This window comes from Phyllobates terribilis, unplaced genomic scaffold (genome assembly GCF_046119375.1).
Source record: "Phyllobates terribilis strain yellow unplaced genomic scaffold, ASM4611937v1 Scaffold_43__1_contigs__length_10536358, whole genome shotgun sequence".
In the NCBI taxonomy this organism is placed as follows: Eukaryota; Metazoa; Chordata; class Amphibia; order Anura; family Dendrobatidae; genus Phyllobates; species Phyllobates terribilis.
Window position 1 is genome coordinate 6,460,845 of NW_027362803.1, and position 18,157 is coordinate 6,479,001.

Here is an 18,157-nt window from a genome sequence, read left to right on the forward strand (position 1 = left end):
GCCATGACGACCATTATGACATCACTATTGCCGTGACGACGAATATGACTTCATCAGTGCCATGACGACCATTATGACATCATCGTTGCCATGACGACCATAATGACATAATCATCGTCATGACGACCATTATGACATCACCTTCGCCATGACGACCTTTATGACAACATTGTTGCCATGGCAACCATTATGACATCACCGTCGCCATGACGACCATTATGACGTCATCGTCGCCATGACTACCATTATGACATCATTGTCGCCATGATGACTATTATGACATCATCGTCGCCATGACGACCATTATGACATCATCGTTGCCATGATGACCATAATGACATCATCGTCGGCATGACAACCATTATGACATCATGGTCGCCATGACGACCATTATGACATCATAGTCGCCATGACGACCGTTATGACATCATCGTCGCCATGACGACCATTATGACGTCATCGTCGCCATGACGACCATTATGACGTCATCGTCGTCATGACGACCATTATGACATCATCGTCGCCATGACGACCATTATGACATCATCTTCACCATGACGACCATTATGACATCATCGTCGGCATGACGACCATTATGACAACGCCGTCGCCATGACGACGAGTATGACATCATCGTCGCCATGACGACCATTATGACATCATCGTTGCCATGACTACCATTATGACATCATCGTCGCCATGACGAACTTTATGACAACATTGTTGCTATGGCAACCATTATGACATCACCGTCGCCGTGACGACCATTATGACATCATCGTCGCCGTGATGACCATTATGACATCATCGTCGCCATGACGACCATTATGACATCACCGTCGCCATGACGACCATTATGACATCACCAAAACCATGACAACCATATTGACATCATCGTCGCCTTGACGACCATTATGACATCATCGTCGCCATGACGACCATTATGACATCATCAAAGCCATGACTACCATACTGACATAATCGTCGCCATGACGACCATTCTGACATCATCGTCGCCATGACGACCATTATGACATCATTGTCGCCATGACGACCATTATGACATCATGGTCGCCATGACGACCATTATGGTAACACTGTCGCCATGACGACCATTATGACATCATCGTCGGCATGACGACAATTATGACATCACCGTCGCCATGACGACCATTATGACATCACCGTCGACATGACGATCATTATGACGTCATCGTCGCCATGACGATCATTATGACGTCATCGTCGCCATGATGACCATTATGACATCATCGTCGCCATGACGACCATTATGACATCATATTCGCCATGACGACTATTATGACATCAACGTCGGCATGACGACCATTATGACATAATCGTCGCCATGACGACCATTATGACAGCATCGTCGCCATGACGACCATTATGACATCATCGTCGCCATGACGACCATTATGGCAACACCGTCGCCATGACGACCATTATGACGTCATTGTCGTCATGACGACCATTATGACGTCACCGTCGCCGTGACGACCATTGTGACATCACCAAAGCCATGACAACCATATTGACATTATCGTCGCCATGACGACCATTATGACATCATTGTCGCCATGATGACTATTATGACATCATCGTCGCCATGACGACCATTATGACATCATCGTCGCCATGACGACCATTATGACATCATCGTCGCCATGACGACCATTATGTCAACACCGTCGCCATGACGACCAGTATGACATCATCGTCGCCATGACGACCATTATGACGTCATCGTCGCCATGACGACCATTATGACATCACCGTCGCCGTGACGACCATTATGACATCACCAAAGCCATGACAACCATATTGACATCATCGTCGCCATGACGACCATTATGACATCATTGTCGCCATGATGACTATTATGACATCATCGTCGCCATGACGACCATTATGACATCATCGTTGCCATGATGACCATAATGACATCATTGTCGGCATGACGACCATTATGACATCATTGACGCCATGACGACCATTATGACATCATCGTCGCCATGACGACCATTATGACATCATCGTCGCCATGACGACCATTATGACATCACCTTTGCCATGACGACCATTATGACATCACCATTGCCATGACGACCATTATGACATCACCGTCGCCATGACGACCATTATGACATCACCAAAGCCATGACCACCATACTGACATCATCGTCGCCATGACGACCATTATGACGTCATCGTCGCCATGACGACCATTATGACATCATCGTTGCCATGACGACCATTATGACATCATCGTCGCCATGACGACCATTATGGCAACACCGTCGCCATGACGAACAGTGTGACATCATCGTCGCCATGACGACCATTATGGCAACACCGTCGCCATGACGAACAGTGTGACATCATCGTCGCCATGACGACCATTATGACATCATCGTCGCCGTGACGACCATTATGACATCATCGTCGCCATGACGACCATTATAACATCACCGTCGCCGTGACGACCATTATGACATCACCAAAGCCATGACAACCATATTGACATCATCGTCGCCATGACGACCATTATGACATCATTGTCGCCATAATGACATCATCGTCGGCATGACGACCATTATGACATCATCGTCGCCATGACGATCATTATGACATCATCGTCGCCATGACCACCATTATGACATCATCGTCGCCATGACGACCATTATGGCAACACCGTCGCCATGACGACCATAATGACATCATCGTCGCCATGACGACCATTATGACATCACTATTGCCGTGACGACGAATATGACTTCATCAGTGCCATGACGACCATTATGACATCATCGTTGCCATGACGACCATAATGACATAATCATCGTCATGACGACCATTATGACATCACCTTCGCCATGACGACCTTTATGACAACATTGTTGCCATGGCAACCATTATGACATCACCGTCGCCATGACGACCATTATGACGTCATCGTCGCCATGACTACCATTATGACATCATTGTCGCCATGATGACTATTATGACATCATCGTCGCCATGACGACCATTATGACATCATCGTTGCCATGATGACCATAATGACATCATCGTCGGCATGACAACCATTATGACATCATGGTCGCCATGACGACCATTATGACATCATAGTCGCCATGACGACCGTTATGACATCATCGTCGCCATGACGACCATTATGACGTCATCGTCGCCATGACGACCATTATGACGTCATCGTCGTCATGACGACCATTATGACATCATCGTCGCCATGACGACCATTATGACATCATCTTCACCATGACGACCATTATGACATCATCGTCGGCATGACGACCATTATGACAACGCCGTCGCCATGACGACGAGTATGACATCATCGTCGCCATGACGACCATTATGACATCATCGTTGCCATGACTACCATTATGACATCATCGTCGCCATGACGAACTTTATGACAACATTGTTGCTATGGCAACCATTATGACATCACCGTCGCCGTGACGACCATTATGACATCATCGTCGCCGTGATGACCATTATGACATCATCGTCGCCATGACGACCATTATGACATCACCGTCGCCATGACGACCATTATGACATCACCAAAACCATGACAACCATATTGACATCATCGTCGCCTTGACGACCATTATGACATCATCGTCGCCATGACGACCATTATGACATCATCAAAGCCATGACTACCATACTGACATAATCGTCGCCATGACGACCATTCTGACATCATCGTCGCCATGACGACCATTATGACATCATTGTCGCCATGACGACCATTATGACATCATGGTCGCCATGACGACCATTATGGTAACACTGTCGCCATGACGACCATTATGACATCATCGTCGGCATGACGACAATTATGACATCACCGTCGCCATGACGACCATTATGACATCACCGTCGACATGACGATCATTATGACGTCATCGTCGCCATGACGATCATTATGACGTCATCGTCGCCATGATGACCATTATGACATCATCGTCGCCATGACGACCATTATGACATCATATTCGCCATGACGACTATTATGACATCAACGTCGGCATGACGACCATTATGACATAATCGTCGCCATGACGACCATTATGACAGCATCGTCGCCATGACGACCATTATGACATCATCGTCGCCATGACGACCATTATGGCAACACCGTCGCCATGACGACCATTATGACGTCATTGTCGTCATGACGACCATTATGACGTCACCGTCGCCGTGACGACCATTGTGACATCACCAAAGCCATGACAACCATATTGACATTATCGTCGCCATGACGACCATTATGACATCATTGTCGCCATGATGACTATTATGACATCATCGTCGCCATGACGACCATTATGACATCATCGTTGCCATGATGACCATAATGACATCATCGTCGGCATGACGACCTTTATGACATCATTGACGCCATGACGACCATTATGACATCATCGTCGCCATGACGACCATTATGACATCATCGTCGCCATGACGACCATTATGACATCACCTTTGCCATGACGACCATTATGACATCACCAAAGCCATGACAACCATATTGACATCATCGTCGCCATGACGACCATTATGACATCATTGTTGCCATGATGACCATAAAGACATCATCGTCGGCATGACGACCATTATGACATCATCGTCGCCATGACGATCATTATGACATCATCGTCGCCATGACGACCATTATGACATCATCGTCGCCATGACGACCATTATGGCAACACCGTCGCCATGACGACCATAATGACATCATCGTCGCCATGACGACCATTATGACATCATTGTCACCATGACGACCATTTTGACATCATCGTCGCCATGACGACCATTATGGCATCATCATCGCCATGACGACCATTATGACATCATCGTCGCCATGACGACCATTATGACATCATCGTCGCCATGATGACAATTCTGACATCACCTTTGCCATGATGACCATTCTGACATCACCGTCGCCATGACGACCATTATGACATCACCGTCGCCATGACGACCATTATGACATCATTGTCGCCATGATGACCATTATGACATCATCGTCGCCATGACGACCAATTTTACATCACCGTCGCCATGACGAACATTATGACCTCATCGTCGCCATGACGACCATTATGACATAACCGTCGTCATGACGACCATTATGACAACATTGTTGCCATGGCAATTATTATGACATCACCTTCGCCATGATGAGCATTATGACATCACTATTGCCGTGACGACGAATATGACTTCATCAGTGCCATGACGACCATTATGACATCATCGTTGCCATGACGACCATAATGACATCATCATCGTCATGACGACCATTATGACATCACCTTCGCCATGACGACCTTTATGACAACATTGTTGCCATGGCAACCATTATGACATCACCGTCGCCATGACGACCATTATGACATCATCGTCGCCATGACGACCATTATGACGTCATCGTCGCCATGACGACCATTATGACATCATTGTCGCCATGACGACCATTATGACATCATCGTCGCCATGACGATCATTATGACATCATCGTCGCCATGACGACCATTATGACATCATCGTCGCCATGACGACCATTATGGCAACACCGTCGCCATGACGACCATAATGACATCATCGTCGCCATGACGACCATTATGACATCATTGTCACCATGACGAACATTTTGACATCATCGTCGCCATGACGACCATTATGGCATCATCATCGCCATGACGACCATTATGACATCATCGTCGCCATGACGACCATTATGACATCATCGTCGACATGATGACCATTCTGACATCACCTTTGCCATGACGACTATTCTGACATCACCGTCGCCATGACGACCATTATGACATCATCGTCGCCATGATGACCATTTTGACATCATCGTCGCCATGACGACCATTATGACTTCATCGTCGCCATGACGAACATTATGACATCATCGTCGCCATGATGACCATTATGACATCACCGTCGCCATGACGACCATTATGACATCATTGTCGCCATGATGACCATTATGACATCATCGTCGCCATGACGACCAATATTACATCACCGTCGCCATGACGAACATTATGACCTCATCGTCGCCATGACGACCATTATGACATAACCGTCGTCATGACGACCATTATGACAACATTGTTGCCATGGCAATTATTATGACATCACCTTCGCCATGATGAGCATTATGACATCACTATTGCCGTGACGACGAATATGACTTCATCAGTGCCATGACGACCATTATGACATCATCGTTGCCATGACGACCATAATGACATCATCATCGCCATGACGACCATTATGACATCACCTTCGCCATGACGACCTTTATGACAACATTGTTGCCATGGCAACCATTATGACATCACCGTCGCCATGACGACCATTATGACATCATCGTCGCCATGACGACCATTATGACGTCATCGTCGCCATGACGACCATTATGACATCATTGTCGCCATGACGACCATTATGACATCATCGTCGCCATGACGACCATTATAGCAACACCGTCGCCATGACGACCAGTATGACATCATCGTCGCCATGACGACCATTATGACATCATCGTCGCCGTGACGACCATTATGACATCACCAAAGCCATGACAACCATATTGACATCATCATCGCCATGACGACCATTATGGCAACACCGTCGCCATGACGACCAGTATGACATCATCGTCGCCATGACGACCATTCTGACATCATCGTCGCCATGACGACCATTATGGCAACACCGTCTCCATGACGACCAGTATGACATCATCGTCGCCATGACGACCATTATGACGTCACCGTCGCCGTGACGACCATTATGACATCACCGTCGCCGTGACGACCATTATGACATCACCAAAGCCATGACAACCATATTGACATCATCGTCGCCATGACAACCATATTGACATCATCGTCGCCATGACGACCATTATGACATCATTGTCGTCATGATGACTATTATGACATCATCGTCGCCATGACGACCATTATGACATCATCGTTGCCATGATGACCATAATGACATCATCGTCGGCATGACAACCATTATGACATCATTGACGCCATGACGACCATTATGACATCATCGTCGCCATGACGACCATTATGACATCATCGTCGCCATGACGACCATTATGACATCACCTTTGCCATGACGACCATTATGACATCACCATTGCCATGACGACCATTATGACATCACCGTCGCCATGACGACCATTATGACATCACCAAAAGCCATGACCACCATAGTGACATCATCGTCGCCATGACGACCATTATGACGTCATCGTCGCCATGACGACCATTATGACATCATCGTTGCCATGACGACCATTATGACATCATCGTCGACATGACGACCATTATGGCAACACCGTCGCCATGACGAACAGTGTGACATCATCGTCGCCATGACGAACAGTGTGACATCATCGTCGCCATGACGACCATTATGACATCATCGTCGCCGTGACGACCATTATGACATCATCGTCGCCATGACGACCATTATGACATCACCGTCGCCGTGACGACCATTATGACATCACCAAAGCCATGACAACCATATTGACATCTTCGTCGCCATGACGACCATTATGACATCATTGTCGCCATGATGACCATAATTACATCATCGTCGGCATGACGACCATTATGACATCATCGTCGCCATGACGATCATTATGACATCATCGTCGCCATGACGACCATTATGACATCATCGTCGCCATGACGACCATAATGACATCATCGTCGCCATGACGACCATTATGACATCATTGTCACCATGACGACCATTTTGACATCATCGTCGCCATGACGACCATTATGGCATCATCATCGCCATGACGACCATTATGACATCATTGTCGCCATGACGACCATTATGACATCATCGTCGCCATGATGACCATTCTGACATCACCGTTGCCATGACGACCATTCTGACATCACCGTCGCCATGACGACCATTATGACATCACCGTCGCCATGACGACCATTATGACATCATTGTCGCCATGATGACCATTATGACATCATCGTCGCCATGACGACCAATATTACATCACCGTCGCCATGACGAACATTATGACCTCATCGTCGCCATGACGACCATTATGACATAACCGTCGTCATGACGACCATTATGACAACATTGTTGCCATGGCAATTATTATGACATCACCTTCGCCATGATGAGCATTATGACATCACTATTGCCGTGACGACGAATATGACTTCATCAGTGCCATGACGACCATTATGACATCATCGTTGCCATGACGACCATAATGACATCATCATCGCCATGACGACCATTATAACATCACCTTCGCCATGACGACCTTTATGACAACATTGTTGCCATGGCAACCATTATGACATCACCGTCGCCATGACGACCATTATGACATCATCGTCGCCATGACGACCATTATGACGCCATCGTCGCCATGACGACCATTATGACATCATTGTCGCCATGACGACCATTATGACATCATCGTCGCCATGACGACCATTATGGCAACACCGTCGCCATGACGACCAGTATGACATCATCGTCGCCATGACGACCATTATGACATCACCGTCGCCGTGACGACCATTATGACATCATCGTCGCCGTGACGACCATTATGACATCACCGTCGCCATGACGACCATTATGACATCACCAAAGCCATGACAACCATATTGACATCATCATCGCCATGACGACCATTATGGCAACACCGTCGCCATGACGACCAGTATGACATCATCGTCGCCATGACGACCATTCTTTCATCATCGTCGCCATGACGACCATTATGGCAACACCGTCTCCATGACGACCAGTATGACATCATCGTCGCCATGACGACCATTATGACGTCACCGTCGCCGTGACGACCATTATGACATCACCAAAGCCATGACAACCATATTGACATCATCGTCGCCATGACGACCATTATGACATCATTGTCGTCATGATGACTATTATGACATCATATTCGCCATGACGACTATTATGACATCAACGTCGGCATGACGACCATTATGACATAATCGTCGCCATGACGACCATTATGACATCATCGTCGCCATGACGACCATTATGACATCATCGTCGCCATGACGAACATTATGGCAACACAGTCGCCATGACGACCATTATGACGTCATCGTCGCCATGACGACCATTATGACGTCACCGTCGCCGTGACGACCATTGTGACATCACCAAAGCCATGACAACCATATTGACATCATCGTCGCCATGACGACCATTATGACATCATTGTCGCCATGATGACTATTATGACATCATCGTCGCCATGACGACCATTATGACATCATCGTTGCCATGATGACCATAATGACATCATCGTCGGCATGACGACCTTTATGACATCATTGACGCCATGACGACCATTATGACATCATCGTCGCCATGACGACCATTATGACATCATCGTCGCCATGACGACCATTATGACATCACCTTTGCCATGACGACCATTATGACATCACCATTGCCATGACGACCATTATGACATCACCGTCGCCATGACGACCATTATGACATCACCAAAGCCATGACCACCATACTGACATCATCGTCGCCATGACGACCATTATGACGTCATCGTCGCCATGACGACCATTATGACATCATCGTTGCCATGACGACCATTATGACATCATCGTCGCCATGATGACCATTATGGCAACACCGTCGCCATGACGAACAGTGTGACATCATCGTCGCCATGACGACCATTATGGCAACACCGTCGCCATGACGAACAGTGTGACATCATCGACGCCATGACGACCATTATGACATCATTGTCGCAGTGACGACCATTATGACATCATCGTCGCCGTGACGACCATTATGACATCATCGTCGCCATGACGACCATTATGACATCACCGTCGCCGTGACGACCATTATGACATCACCAAAGCCATGACAACCATATTGACATCATCGTCGCCATGACGACCATTATGACATCATTGTTGCCATGATGACCATAAAGACATCATCGTCGGCATGACGACCATTATGACATCATCGTCGCCATGACGATCATTATGACATCATCGTCGCCATGACGACCATTATGACATCATCGTCGCCATGACGACCATTATGGCAACACCGTCGCCATGACGACCATAATGACATCATCGTCGCCATGACGACCATTATGACATCATTGTCACCATGACGACCATTTTGACATCATCGTCGCCATGACGACCATTATGGCATCATCATCGCCATGACGACCATTATGACATCATCGTCGCCATGACGACCATTATGACATCATCGTCGCCATGATGACAATTCTGACATCACCTTTGCCATGATGACCATTCTGACATCACCGTCGCCATGACGACCATTATGACATCACCGTCGCCATGACGACCATTATGACATCATTGTGCCATGATGACCATTATGACATCATCGTCGCCATGACGACCAATTTTACATCACCGTCGCCATGACGAACATTATGACCTCATCGTCGCCATAACGACCATTATGACATAACCGTCGTCATGACGACCATTATGACAACATTGTTGCCATGGCAATTATTATGACATCACCTTCGCCATGATGAGCATTATGACATCACTATTGCCGTGACGACGAATATGACTTCATCAGTGCCATGACGACCATTATGACATCATCGTTGCCATGACGACCATAATGACATCATCATCGTCATGACGACCATTATGACATCACCTTCGCCATGACGACCTTTATGACAACATTGTTGCCATGGCAACCATTATGACATCACCGTCGCCATGACGACCATTATGACATCATCGTCGCCATGACGACCATTATGACGTCATCGTCGCCATGACGACCATTATGACATCATTGTCGCCATGACGACCATTATGACATCATCGTCGCCATGACGATCATTATGACATCATCGTCGCCATGACGACCATTATGACATCATCGTCGCCATGACGACCATTATGGCAACACCGTCGCCATGACGACCATAATGACATCATCGTCGCCATGACGACCATTATGACATCATTGTCACCATGACGACCATTTTGACATCATCGTCGCCATGACGACCATTATGGCATCATCATCGCCATGACGACCATTATGACATCATCGTCGCCATGACGACCATTATGACATCATCGTCGACATGATGACCATTCTGACATCACCTTTGCCATGACGACTATTCTGACATCACCGTCGCCATGACGACCATTATGACATCATCGTCGCCATGATGACCATTTTGACATCATCGTCGCCATGACGACCATTATGACTTCATCGTCGCCATGACGAACATTATGACATCATCGTCGCCATGATGACCATTATGACATCACCGTCGCCATGACGACCATTATGACATCATTGTCGCCATGATGACCATTATGACATCATCGTCGCCATGACGACCAATATTACATCACCGTCGCCATGACGAACATTATGACCTCATCGTCGCCATGACGACCATTATGACATAACCGTCGTCATGACGACCATTATGACAACATTGTTGCCATGGCAATTATTATGACATCACCTTCGCCATGATGAGCATTATGACATCACTATTGCCGTGACGACGAATATGACTTCATCAGTGCCATGACGACCATTATGACATCATCGTTGCCATGACGACCATAATGACATCATCATCGCCATGACGACCATTATGACATCACCTTCGCCATGACGACCTTTATGACAACATTGTTGCCATGGCAACCATTATGACATCACCGTCGCCATGACGACCATTATGACATCATCGTCGCCATGACGACCATTATGACGTCATCGTCGCCATGACGACCATTATGACATCATTGTCGCCATGACGACCATTATGACATCATCGTCGCCATGACGACCATTATAGCAACACCGTCGCCATGACGACCAGTATGACATCATCGTCGCCATGACGACCATTATGACATCACCGTCGCCGTGACGACCATTATGACATCATCGTCGCCGTGACGACCATTATGACATCACCGTCGCCATGACGACCATTATGACATCACCAAAGCCATGACAACCATATTGACATCATCATCGCCATGACGACCATTATGGCAACACCGTCGCCATGACGACCAGTATGACATCATCGTCGCCATGACGACCATTCTGACATCATCGTCGCCATGACGACCATTATGGCAACACCGTCTCCATGACGACCAGTATGACATCATCGTCGCCATGACGACCATTATGACGTCACCGTCGCCGTAACGACCATTATGACATCACCGTCGCCGTGACGACCATTATGACATCACCAAAGCCATGACAACCATATTGACATCATCGTCGCCATGACGACCATTATGACATCATTGTCGTCATGATGACTATTATGACATCATCGTCGCCATGACGACCATTATGACATCATCGCTGCCATGATGACCATAATGACATCATCGTCGGCATGACGACCATTATGACATCATTGACGCCATGACGACCATTATGACATCATCGTCGCCATGACGACCATTATGACATCATCGTCGCCATGACGACCATTATGACATCACCTTTGCCATGACGACCATTATGACATCACCATTGCCATGACGACCATTATGACATCACCGTCGCCATGACGACCATTATGACATCACCAAAAGCCATGACCACCATAGTGACATCATCGTCGCCATGACGACCATTATGACGTCATCGTCGCCATGACGACCATTATGACATCATCGTTGCCATGACGACCATTATGACATCATCGTCGACATGACGACCATTATGGCAACACCGTCGCCATGACGAACAGTGTGACATCATCGTCGCCATGACGACCATTATGGCAACACCGTCGCCATGACGAACAGTGTGTCATCATCGTCGCCATGACGACCATTATGACATCATCGTCGCCGTGACGACCATTATGACATCATCGTCGCCATGACGACCATTATGACATCACCGTCGCCGTGACGACCATTATGACATCACCAAAGCCATGACAACCATATTGACATCATCGTCGCCATGACGACCATTATGACATCATTGTCGCCATGATGACCATAATGACATCATCGTCGGCATGACGACCATTATGACATCATCGTCGCCATGACGATTATTATGACATCATCGTCGCCATGACGACCATTATGACATCATCGTCGCCATGACGACCATTATGGCAACACCGTCGCCATGACGATTATTATGACATCATCGTCGCCATGACGACCATTATGACATCATCGTCGCCATGACGACCATTATGGCAACACCGTCGCCATGACGACCATAATGACATCATCGTCGCCATGACGACCATTATGACATCATTGTCACCATGACGACCATTTTGACATCATCGTCGCCATGACGACCATTATGGCATCATCATCGCCATGACGACCATTATGACATCATTGTCGCCATGACGACCATTATGACATCATCGTCGCCATGATGACCATTCTGACATCACCTTTGCCATGACGACCATTCTGACATCACCGTCGCCATGACGACCATTATGACATCACCGTCGCCATGACGACCATTATGACATCATTGTCGCCATGATGACCATTATGACATCATCGTCGCCATGACGACCAATTTTACATCACCGTCGCCATGACGAACATTATGACCTCATCGTCGCCATGACGACCATTATGACATAACCGTCGTCATGACGACCATTATGACAACATTGTTGCCATGGCAATTATTATGACATCACCTTCGCCATGATGAGCATTATGACATCACTATTGCCGTGACGACGAATATGACTTCATCAGTGCCATGACGACCATTATGACATCATCGTTGCCATGACGACCATAATGACATCATCATCGTCATGACGACCATTATGACATCACCTTCGCCATGACGACCTTTATGACAACATTGTTGCCATGGCAACCATTATGACATCACCGTCGCCATGACGACCATTATGACATCATCGTCGCCATGACGACCATTATGACATCATCGTCGCCATGACGACCATTATGACATCATTGTCGCCATGACGACCATTATGACATCATCGTCGCCATGACGATCATTATGAAATCATCGTCGCCATGACGACCATTATGACATCATCGTCGCCATGACGACCATTATGGCAACACCGTCGCCATGACGACCATAATGACATCATCGTCGCCATGACGACCATTATGACATCATTGTCACCATGACGACCATTTTGACATCATCGTCGCCATGACGACCATTATGGCATCATCATCGCCATGACGACCATTATGACATCGTCGCCATAACGACCATTATGACATCATCGTCGACATGATGACCATTCTGACATCACCTTTGCCATGACGACTATTCTGACATCACCGTCGCCATGACGACCATTATGACATCATCATCGCCATGATGACCATTTTGACATCATCGTCGCCATGACGACCATTATGACTTCATCGTCGCCATGACGAACATTATGACATCATCGTCGCCATGATGACCATTATGACATCACCGTCGCCATGACGACCATTATGACATCATTGTCGCCATGATGACCATTATGACATCATCGTCGCCATGACGACCAATATTACATCATCGTCGCCATGACGAACATTATGACCTCATCGTCGCCATGACGACCATTATGACATAACCGTCGTCATGACGACCATTATGACAACATTGTTGCCATGGCAATTATTATGACATCACCTTCGCCATGATGAGCATTATGACATCACTATTGTCGTGACGACGAATATGACTTCATCAGTGCCATGACGACCATTATGACATCATCGTTGCCATGACGACCATAATGACATCATCATCGCCATGACGACCATTATGACATCACCTTCGCCATGACGACCTTTATGACAACATTGTTGCCATGGCAACCATTATGACATCACCGTCGCCATGACGACCATTATGACATCATCGTCGCCATGACGACCATTATGACGCCATCGTCGCCATGACGACCATTATGACATCATTGTCGCCATGACGACCATTATGACATCATCGTCGCCATGACGACCATTATGGCAACACCGTCGCCATGACGACCAGTATGACATCATCGTCGCCATGACGACCATTATGACATCACCGTCGCCGTGACGACCATTATGACATCATCGTCGCCGTGACGACCATTATGACATCACCGTCGCCATGACGACCATTATGACATCACCAAAGCCATGACAACCATATTGACATCATCATCGCCATGACGACCATTATGGCAACACCGTCGCCATGACGACCAGTATGACATCATCGTCGCCATGACGACCATTCTGACATCATCGTCGCCATGACGACCATTATGGCAACACCGTCTCCATGACGACCAGTATGACATCATCGTCGCCGTGACGACCATTATGACATCACCAAAGCCATGACAACCATATTGACATCATCGTCGCCATGACGACCATTATGACATCATTGTCGTCATGATGACTATTATGACATCATCGTCGCCATGACGACCATTATGACATCATCGTTGCCATGATGACCATAATGACATCATCGTCGGCATGACGACCATTATGACATCATTGACGCCATGACGACCATTATGACATCATCGTCGCCATGACGACCATTATGACATCATCGTCGCCATGACGACCATTATGACATCACCTTTGCCATGACGACCATTATGACATCACCATTGCCATGACGACCATTATGACATCACCGTCGCCATGACGACCATTATGACATCACCAAAAGCCATGACCACCATAGTGACATCATCGTCGCCATGACGACCATTATGACGTCATCGTCGCCATGACGACCATTATGACATCATCGTTGCCATGACGACCATTATGACATCATCGTCGCCATGACGACCATTATGGCAACACCGTCGCCATGACGAACAGTGTGACATCATCGTCGCCATGACGACCATTATGGCAACACCGTCGCCATGACGAACAGTGTGACATCATCGTCGCCATGACGACCATTATGACATCATCGTCGCCGTGACGACCATTATGACATCATCGTCGCCGTGACGACCATTATGACATCATCGTCGCCATGACGACTATTATGACATCACCGTCGCCGTGACGACCATTATGACATCACCAAAGCCATGACAACCATATTGACATCATCGTCGCCATGACGACCATTATGACATCATCGTCGCCATGACGACCATTATGACATCACCTTTGCCATGACGACCATTATGACATCACCATTGCCATGACGACCATTATGACATCACCGTCGCCATGACGACCATTATGACATCACCAAAAGCCATGACCACCATAGTGACATCATCGTCGCCATGATGACCATTATGACGTCATCGTCGCCATGACGACCATTATGACATCATCGTTGCCATGACGACCATTATGACATCATCGTCGCCATGACGACCATTATGGCAACACCGTCGCCATGACGAACAGTGTGACATCATCGTCGCCATGACGACCATTATGGCAACACCGTCGCCATGACGAACAGTGTGACATCATCGTCGCCATGACGACCATTATGACATCATCGTCGCCGTGACGACCATTATGACATCATCGTCGCCGTGACGACCATTATGACATCATCGTCGCCATGACGACTATTATGACATCACCGTCGCCGTGACGACCATTATGACATCACCAAAGCCATGACAACCATATTGACATCATCGTCGCCATGACGACCATTATGACATCATTGTCGCCATGATGACCATAATGACATCATCGTCGCCATGACGACCATTATGGCAACACCGTCGCCATGACGACCATAATGACATCATCGTCGCCATGACGACCATTATGACATCATTGTCACCATGACGACCATTTTGACATCATCGTCGCCATGACGACCATTATGGCATCATCATCGCCATGACGACCATTATGACATCATCGTCGCCATGACGACCATTATGACATCATCGTCGCCATGATGACCATTCTGACATCACCTTTGCCATGACGACCATTCTGACATCACCGTCGCCATGACGACCATTATGACATCATCGTCGCCATGATGACCATTTTGACATCATCGTCGCCATGACGACCATTATGACTTCATCGTCGCCATGACGAACATTATGACATCATCGTCGCCATGACGACCATTATGACATCATCGTCGCCATGATGACCATTATGACATCACCGTCGCCATGACGACCATTATGACATCATTGTCGCCATGATGACCCTTATGACATCATCGTCGCCATGACGACCATTATGACATAACCGTCGTCATGACGACCATTATGACAACATTGTTGCCATGGCAATTATTATGACATCACCTTCGCCATGATGAGCATTATGACATCACTATTGCCGTGACGACGAATATGACTTCATCAGTGCCATGACGACCATTATGACATCATCGTTGCCATGACGACCATAATGACATCATCATCGTCATGACGACCATTATGACATCACCTTCGCCATGACGACCTTTATGACAACATTGTTGCCATGGCAACCATTATGACATCACCGTCGCCATGACGACCATTATGACATCATCGTCGCCATGACGACCATTATGACGTCATCGTCGCCATGACGACCATTATGACATCATTGTCGCCATGACGACCATTATGACATCATCGTCGCCATGACGACCATTATGGCAACACCGTCGCCATGACGACCAGTACGACATCATCGTCGCCATGACGACCATTATGACATCACCGTCGCCGTGACGACCATTATGACATCATCGTCGCCGTGACGACCATTATGACATCACCGTCGCCATGACGACCATTATGACATCACCAAAGCCATGACAACCATATTGACATCATCATCGCCATGACGACCATTATGGCAACACCGTCGCCATGACGACCAGTATGACATCATCGTCGCCATGACGACCATTATGACGTCATCGTCGCCATGACGACCATTATGACATCACCGTCGCCGTGACGACC